Source organism: Chiloscyllium plagiosum, unplaced genomic scaffold (genome assembly GCF_037043375.1).
Source record: "Chiloscyllium plagiosum isolate Xiang-an unplaced genomic scaffold, Cpla_swu_hap1 HiC_scaffold_45, whole genome shotgun sequence".
NCBI classification, from domain to species: Eukaryota; Metazoa; Chordata; class Chondrichthyes; order Orectolobiformes; family Hemiscylliidae; genus Chiloscyllium; species Chiloscyllium plagiosum.
In genome coordinates, this window is record NW_028270183.1 from 101,352,123 (window position 1) to 101,361,867 (window position 9,745).

Sequence of the window (9,745 nt, forward strand, 5' to 3'; positions counted from 1 at the left end):
GGTCTCTGTCCATGTGCAGCAAGACCCAGACACCACTCAGGTTTGTTCTGTTAAAGTGTCTGTAACATTCATGTAAATGCACTGCCTGACACTGCATGTTGACACAGTAAAACAAGAGTTCATTCAGCAGCTCACGCTGGTTTCACAGGAATATGAGGAAGCCATTCAGCCCATTGACAGTATTGGAGAAGAACAGTGACAGCCCATTCAGTGCCTCCAGCCTATTACTCAGGAAGAGAGGGACTCTAGTGTGATGGACCACACCAGAGCCCCTCGAAAATGTTTGATGGCAATCGCCTAGACTCTAATATTTTCATATTTTAAAGGAAATGTAAACTGTCTGTTCCAGATGCAATGTGAATGGTCAAACTATTTGGTGAGAAGCAAAACACCATTTATTTAAACATGGAAGATAAAATGAAACCAAAGAAAGGGGAATTTAGAATAACTTAATTCTATTGGCCAAGTTAACAGAATAATAGATCGTGGAACTATTCCTAATGAACTGTTCCAATATAGGAAACTCCCATAAACACAGACCCTGGCAAAAAGGAATATTCAGAAACAGATTGGCACAAATATTTCTCCAATCCAGGAATTAAAAACAGCATCAAGAGAAAATTCAGACAGGGTAGCAGCCAGGAGACATCCACTGAAGCTTCCAACTCTGTGTTGACCCCATTAGTTTCTGATGTTGCTGAGAAACCAAAACCCATAGACCCTAATCTGTGAGAGCTGGCCACACCCATTCAGGCTGCATTAAAACAACACAAAGGCCTCCCTAGCTGTTTACTCCAGTGGTCTTAACTAGCCAGCTTGGTAACTATCGTTCAATCTCTCTCTTAACAGAAACCAGGACAAAATAACCTCTTAAAGCTGCAGCATCATCACACTTGTCAGTACATCGACCTGTCAAACAGGAACCAGGGGTATCCCAGTTAGGCCCTTGGCCCTGTCCAATCGGACGAGGAAGAAGCCAGTCAGTCCGTTGAGTCACTGACACAGCAATAGGATGACACCATTCAGCCCCTTGAGCCACTTATAAAGGAACAGGAAGAGTCCATTCCCCCTCAACGCACTTACACAGGGACAGAATGAGATAATTGATGCTGATTCCTGATGAATGGCTTATGCCCGAAACATCAATTCTCCCGCTCCTCGGATGCTGCCTGACCTGCTGTGTTTTTTCCAGCAATCCATTCTCTACACCAATCTCCAGCATCGGCAGTCCTCGCTGTCTCCTAATAGATGCTCTTTCGTGATGAACAAGTGGGGCAGAGGCTGCACAGACAGACTGCTCCACGTTGTTCCTCCTGGCTCATGATACACACGTGGGACTTTAACGTGGTTTTCTAGTGGTGAGCAGGGAAGCCATATGTCTTCTGTGAAATCTCAAGAAGGCATCTTTTATCTCCGAGAAGACAGCCTGGTTTTCTCTATGTTGGGCGGAAGCTGTTGGGAATTGCGACCTGTTTCAGATGGAAGGTATTGTGGCTGCGTTTGGGGTTTGTGGGCAACCTGAGGTTCAGTCCGGGTTCACACGCCGACAATACAATAATGTGGGGAGAGTTCATCTAGGCATATAAACTATTAGGAAAGTCACGATAGACTGTTGAATGGACTCTCTAAGTTCAAATAATGATGATATTATTCATGTTGATCTTGTCTAGTTCATGTCCTGTTCAGTGTAACCTGTATGACTTTCTCTGTGCAAGTTTATTTTCTCCCTATGATCTGTATAGCCATGCTTCCTATGACCTGCCTCCACTGCTCATATATAAAATGTTTCCCTGTACTGAGGTACACGTGACAATAAATCAAACCAATTAATCCTGCGTAAAGTATGGTATTTCTCACCCTATCAATGTCTCTTTTGGAAATAAGTGATCACTGCCACTCCTCTTGTTTCAGCATCACCATTTCTTCATCTCTCACAGCTCTACAGATTAAACACTCAGCGTCTTCACTCTAATCTCATGTTACCATCATCCGTGTCTGTGGTAAGGTGATCATTCCTTACAAAGGAGATCAAATCTGTACAGAGTGCCTCAAATGCCCTCTCAGCAAGGCTTTACAACAGCAGGAAAATGGCTTTACTTATGTACTCGAATCATCTTACAGTGAAGGACAGCATATCATTGTCTGCACTCATTACTTACACAGGGTTTGATTCAGAGCAGTCCGCATAGACTTGTGGGTAGGAGATCATGCTTCCCAAATTTGTTAGAGTTCTTTAATGAAGAGACCAAGAAAGTTGACGAGGGCAGAGCGGCAGGCGTGGCCTCTATGGATTTCAGTAAGACTTTGATAAGTTTCCGCATGGCAGGCTGGTCAGGAAGTTTCCATCACGTGGAATGCTGGGGGGACTGACCAATTGGATACACAGTTGGGTTGATGATAGGAAGCACAGGGTTTAATGGAAGGATGCTTGTCAGACTGGAGGCTGGGTCCATTGCTGTTTGTTATCTATGATTTGGTTGAGAATGTACAAGGCAAGATTAGTAAGTTTGCAGATGACTCTAAAGTAATTGGGAGCATGATCAGTGAACAAGTTTATCAGAAATTGCAGCAGGCCCTTAATCAGGTGGGGACGTGGGCCGAGAAATGGCAATTAGAATTTAATACAGAAGTGTGAGGTCTTGCATTTTGGAAACACAAATCAAGGTAGGAGTTTCATGGTGAATGGAAAGGTCTTAAGGGGTGTAGTGGGTAGAGAGACCTTGGTGTTCAGGTGTACACATTTCTCTTTGAGTGCAGTCAAAGGTAGACAGCGCACTGCCGAAGGCTTTTGGAACATTGGCCTTCATCAGGCAGGATATTAAGTATAGAAGTTGGGAATTTATTTTGCAGTTACCCAGGACTTTGGAAAGGCCGCACTTGGAGTAATGTGTTCAGTTTTGTCACGTTGTTATAGGGAGCATATTATTACATTAGAATGAGTGCAGAAGAAATTTAGAAAGACTTTGCCAGGACCCAATGGTCTGAGTTATAGGGAGAGTTTGGACAAGCTAGGACATTTTCTTTAGCGTGGAGGAGACTGAGGGAGTCCTTCTAGAGCTGTATAAGATCACGAGGGGTATGGATAGGGTTAATGCTCTCAGCCTTTTTCCAAGGTGTAGAGAATCAACGACTGGATGGGATCAGTTTAAGGTTAAAGGGGAAGGAATAAAAGGGAACCTGAGGGGCCACTTCTTTATACAGAGGATGGTACGTGGATGAGCTGCCAGCAGATGTGGTTGGTGGGAGGTACATTAACAACATTTCAAACGCATTTGGATAAACATGTGGATAGGAAAGGACTGGAAGGATATGGGCCAGCTGCAGGGAAATGGGGTGAGTGTGCATGGACATTTACAAGGTGGAGTGAAACCCCTCAATTAATTAAAATCAAACACCCAGAAAAGCTCGCCTCACCTCGTAAACTGTTAAAATATGAGCGACACAGATCTCCTACATTCCACTATTTAAACAAAAAATAACAAGTTAGTTTCTTAACTTTAATAGTGAAAACGAAACAAAAACTATTCACAAATGCAAGCCCCTCTTTTCGTAGCTACTTACTATCTGACTCCAACTCTGTATAAATATGCTCGTCGAATTACCCACATATTAAACATTACAATCTCAAACGCACACAGAATCCATCTTCCCCGCTGTGTTCACTCTTCCAGCTGCTGATCTCCCTGGGTCATTTTTTTTATTGCAAGTAGGTTTTAAATGGACATGTATCATTGATAGAAAATGTTTGAGATGGCCAGTTAGCACTCCTGCTCTACCACAGTTACTTTGCTGTTGGATGGCAGTGGCTCTCCCTCTAATGTTCAAAATGCTGAATTTATATACTTCCCATGATACAATAATTCTCACAATTTGATTTCTTTCCAGGTGTCCAAACAATAATATTCAAATTCCGTTGGCTTCTTGTCTCCTGAGCGTTATTTAAACTCTTTGGTTGCATTTGAATTGTTGTCAAAACAGCAACCAAAACTCAGGTATCCATTTCCCAGCTAATGGTGACATATGGAACAGGCTGATCTTTAGCAGGCATCTGTGGCTGTACTTTCTATTCAGCAAAACCCGTTCTGTCTTGAAGTGATCGGACATGCTTTCGGCTTCATAACATCTCCCCTCTTCAGAAAAAAAACATGGACCAGCAGAATGAAAAGATGGCTTCATTACTTTCCCTCTAATTCTTAATCCCATTATTATGAATTACAAAAGTATGAATCTCAGTTACACCATTCATATTAATTATGCACAAAAATATAACACTGCAATAAGTCAAATCTTATCTAAACATTTTCCTTTAAGTCTGCGATAACACATCTGCTATCACATTTTACGACCCGCAGCATGTACATTTAATAAATTTAAAGTCGGTAAGATAGGATTCAATGCGAGAGATTTGTCGTTATCCACAATCATCTCTGACATTTTTTTGTCATATACACATTAAAATATTGTCAGGGCAGTGTGAAACTTCATCATTATTGTTCAATAATGGAGATTTTGTATTTTTTTCTGGTGAATATTGAGTTTTTTTCAACAAGTGGCCAATTGGCCATTCAATTCCATCATCATCTTTCTGCATCAATACATCTCCGACCCCTATATCCCGAGCATCTAACATAATTTCAAAGGGTTTCAAAATATTTGGTGCAGCTAAAACTGGTGCAGTGATTAATCCTGCTTTAAAATTCTCGAATGCCTCCTGGCATTGTTCTGTCCACCACAATTCTGTGATCTTCTTCAGTAAATCCATCAGTGGTGCCAATACGCTGTTGAAGTTTGGAACAAACTTCCGATAGAATCCACTCAGTTCCAAAAACCGAAGCCCCTCTTACTTCGAGGACGGTCGTGGAAATTCCTCAAAGCCCTTCGTCTTTGTGTTCCATGGGGTCAACCTTCCATGTCCAATGTAATGTCCCAGGAACGTCCCCTCTGCTTTCGAGAATTCTGTTTTCTTTAAGTTTATTCCCAAGTTTGCTTCTTGTAATCGTTCAACATGCTCTGCCAACTGTAACATGTGAGCTTTCAATCACTTGCTAAAGATCACTACATCATACAAATAAACTGCACAATTTCCTCATCTGGTCACAACTCTGTTCCTCAGTCTTCAATGTTTCTGGAGCATTATTCATTCACATGACATTCCCTAACATTTTTTTGTGATATCCGGTATCTTCACCAAATAGTTTAACTGACTCAACATTTTTTTTAATTTGAAAGGGGCCACTAAACCTGACTTTCAAGGGATTTCCTACCACTGGTGGCAATACTAATAAGTCATCCCCACGGGAAATCGGCAAAGTTTCAGAGTTTTTAATCTGCCACCTGCTTCACTCTCTCCTGTGCCCACTTCAGGTGCTGTTTAGCTAACTCACCTACTCCATCTAATTTCTCCCTCACCTCAGATACATAATCCAAGTATGACTTTGGTCCTGTCTATTTATATTTAATTAATTTCAAATGACCTCTCAGTACATGTACGAATATTAACTCAAAGGATGGAAAGTGAGTAGATTTATTTGCGCCATCTCTAATGACAAACAATATAATGAGATACCATTATTCCAATCATTCGGGTAATTCTGACAGTACGCTGTTTACATTGTCTTCAGTGTCTAATGCCAACTTTCCAAGGCCCTCTCGGATTCGGGATGCGATGCACTTGATTTAAACTGCTGTGTGCCTAAGCTATCCATGACGTCCTTTAACAAATGATTGGTAAAATGAGATCCTTGGTCTGCCTGAATCACACTGCGTAGTCCACAGTGAGTAAAGGTACCTACCAACTTCTCTACCTCCCTTTTTGCCTTAACACCCCATAATGGAATTATCCATGGAAATCGGGTAGACACATCCATTATGATCAGCAGATATTGGTTTCAACTTTTATTTTAGAAAGGAGAGCTCCACAATTGATCATAACCCACGTGAAAGGTTCTTCGAATACAGGAATTGGCAATAAAGCTGCTGGTTTTATTACTGCCCGTGACGTACCTACTATTTGGAATGTATGACATGTACAACAAAAATTAACCATGTCCTTGTGCATTCCAGCCACTAGAAATGCTTTAGCCTGAGTCTTCCATGCATCAACTCCTTTGGCTTTTTCTTTCGGTTTTCCTTCCTGTTGTAACGTATGACAGTGGGATCTTGTTACTTGATAGTCTGGAAAAATCCTGGGTATTTTTATTTTAATTCCCCAGTTCCCTGGTCTTACTCTTGCTTCTCCACCACTTCTCCCATCTTGGATCCTGCTAAGTCATTCCCAAGAACAAACTGTATTCCTGGAACTGACACTCTCTCATTCACTCTCACTGTTACTTCCCCAATCTTGATTTGGCACTCCACCTAATGTTACACAAGGAAATGCTTAATTTCTGTCCCCATTTCACAAATTATCACGCTGTTGAATGACATGTCAGAAAGAGTGAAAATACTTCCATCTCTTACTATTAGAGGCGGAGGGAAAGTGAGGACTGCAGATGCTGGAGATCAGAGTTGAAAAGTGTGGGGCTGGAAAAGCACAGCAGGTCAGGCAACTTCCGAGGAGCAGGAGAGTTGACGTTTCAGGCATAAGTCCTTCATCAGGAAAGTGGGAGGCAAGGAAGGGGGAAGGGGCTGAGAATTAAATAGGAGGTTGGGGGTGGAGTTGGGTGGAAGGTAGCTTAGAAGGCGATGGGTTGATATAGGTGGGGTCTGATGATGATAGGTTGGAGAGGAGGGTGAAGGGGATAGGTGGTAGGACAGCTGAAACCGTCAAACTATACAGCATCAACGTTGACTTCACCAATTTCCAAATCGCCCCGCCCCCAACCTCATCCCAGATCCAACCGTTCAAATTAACACTGCCCTCTTGAACTGTTCTAACTGTCCATCTTCCTTCCCATCTATACACTCCACCCTCCCCTCTGACATATCACTAACACTCCCCCCTACATCTTCCTGTCACCCTCCCAGTGACCCTGCCATCGGCCCCGCTCCTACCCTCCTATTTATCTTTCAGCCCCCTTGTCCCCCCGCCATATTCCTGATTTATGCCTGAGATTATGCCTGATACGTGAATTGTCCTTCTCTTCGGATGCTGCCTGAGCTGTTGTGCCTTTCCAGCTCCTCACTTCTCAACTATTAGAAACTGAACAGATCCCATTTCTTGCAAAATTATAACTTCTTGTCCTCCCCCCACACCCCATCTTTTCTTATTGGGTTTACTTACAGAGGCAAATTCTTTATAGAGATCAGGCACTGACTCCATACACAGCCCCTGCCTAGGCTGTACACTCTCCTGCAGCTCCTCCGCTCCACTTGGGGTCTCCTTTACCAGGTTCACTAATGCCACTGGGCTTCAACTCTTTTACCACATCTTTTCCCAAAGTATCTTCCTTCAACGCACAGCACTGTGTCTCCCAGTTTCCTGCAGGGAAAACAGTTTTCCCAGTGCCCTTCTGAAACCATTGGTACTGTAATTTTATGTGTTCCACTACGTTATAGCGAGACTTGAGGCCTTTCACTTCGTTTCAAACACTTTGGGTTTTTTTCCACCTGTGGTAAACTATTGCCAGTGTGCTTTACTCTATCTTTTGTAGTGTAGGATCTCCCCTTCTCCCAATTTCTCTCCCTCACAAGATGAAAATCCTCCCAGAAGCTAAATATCATCTCATGCACCAATGTATACTTAACTGCCATTCCTGCTGTGCTTCTCACTTCTTGAACTTCCTGTTCATTCACATGAAATCTTACCATCTCTGGAAGTGAGTCTTTAAACTCGTCCAGCAGAATAATCTCTCATCGGGCCTCACAGGTCTTATCTATTTTTAAGGCCTGCACCTATTTATCAAAATGAGTGTGATTAATTCTTTCAAACTCATTATAAGTCTGACCTGGTTCCGTCTCTATATTTCTGAACCGCTGTCTATATTCTTCTATCACCAATTCATAAGCACTCAAAATAGCCCGTTTGACATCTGCGTAATCTCTTGCTCCCTCATGTGATAGAATTACACATACCTCTCAAGCTGTGCCAACCATCTTAGTCTGAACTAGCATTACCCACAGGTTCACTGGACACGCCATCTGCCGAGCCAATTTTGCAAATGAAATAAAAAAGGTTTTGGCATTTTTCTCACCGAAATATGGCAACGTATTAACTTAGTTGTATACATCCCGACGTTCTCCCTTCATCTTCATCCTGCTAATTTAACTTTCTTATCTAATTCCAAACTTCTGAATTTCAAATTCTCCCTCTCTTCCTTTTTTCTCTCTTTCTCTTTCTCTATCTTCTCTCTCTCTTTCTGTCTCTCTTTATCTTCTAACTCCAGTTACCCCACTTGCAATTTAACTTTTTTTTCCAACTCGACTGCAGTTTCCTGCTTCTCTGATACACCAAAGTGCTTGACCAACTCCATTATGGTGATAGCTTTCCTTTTGTCCCTGGTGAAACCCAATTCTAATCTACATGTTAATTCTAAAGGTATGCCCTTCCTATGTCTTTCTAAACATTGTCGGCAAACTTGTGAATCGTCTTCAAACCTCAGAACCTCTTTAGTAATGTTAAAATCCATTTCTTTTAACTTAACCAACTACAAGGAAACAAAATTAAATGAATTTTCTCACCTGTTTTATTTGAAGATCTAGGTCACTAACTGCCAAGTGATGGAATCTGCTGGGACCTTTTGTACCCCAAATCTGTTCAAATCCCATACGACAAGCCCTCAAACCGTTATGATGTCGATGTCTAACCTCTCTGTTAATTAAAACCACACACCCAGAAAAGCTCACCTCGTCACGTAATCTGTTAAAAGATGAATGATAGAGAAGTCCCAAATTCCACTATTAAGAGAAAAATAACCATTTATAAGTATGTAAGTGAGCTCGCTGAGCTTGAAGGTTTGTTTTCAGATGTTTCGTCACCATGACGAAGTAACATCATCAGGGAGAGTCTCTGGTGACGCACTGTTGGTATGTCCTGTCTTTCTATTTATAGGTCTTGGTTTCTTAAGGTGTATGATGTTATTTCCAGTTTTTTTTCAAGGGAAGGTAGATAGGATCTAAATTGATATGTTTATTGATGTACTTCTGGTTAGAATGTCATGCCTCTCAGAAGTTTCGTGCGTTGCTTTGTCCTAGGAAGTGTGTGTTGTCACAGTCAATGTGGTGTCCTTCTTTGTGATAGTGGGTCATGTCTTTTGATGGCCAGTTGGTGTTCATATGTCCTACTAGCACGACAACAGGACAGTTTGAAATGGAGGAAAATGATTTTATATACACTGTTTAATCAGTGTGTGTTCAGATAAATAAAATTTTTCATATGTGTACAACACATTCTGAATGAACAACGGAGATACAGTTAACGAAAAATGATGCACATGATGTATAAAATTTATAAAGCATTCAAACATTATTTGATTCTCATCTGAAGTGATACCTTCCCTTTCTCTCAACGTTCCCCCTTTTCTGATATTCCCAACTCTCGTCTCATTCTTATCAGGATGTGTGTTATAAATTCTTACTTCTCGTGTCCCAACTTATTTTAGTTAATCCCCTTTCTACCGGGAATTCAATACATTGGCCTGCTGGGTTCTTTCCAAAGTTAGTGTCTGTCATATTATTGGAAAGAATATTTCTGGCATCAGACCCAGCATTTGAACATATTGTTCTGTTGTACGTGCACTGTACAAAGGACTACAGCACACAGGAATTGCCAAAACATTGAGGGATATACATCCACTTCTTTCGATAA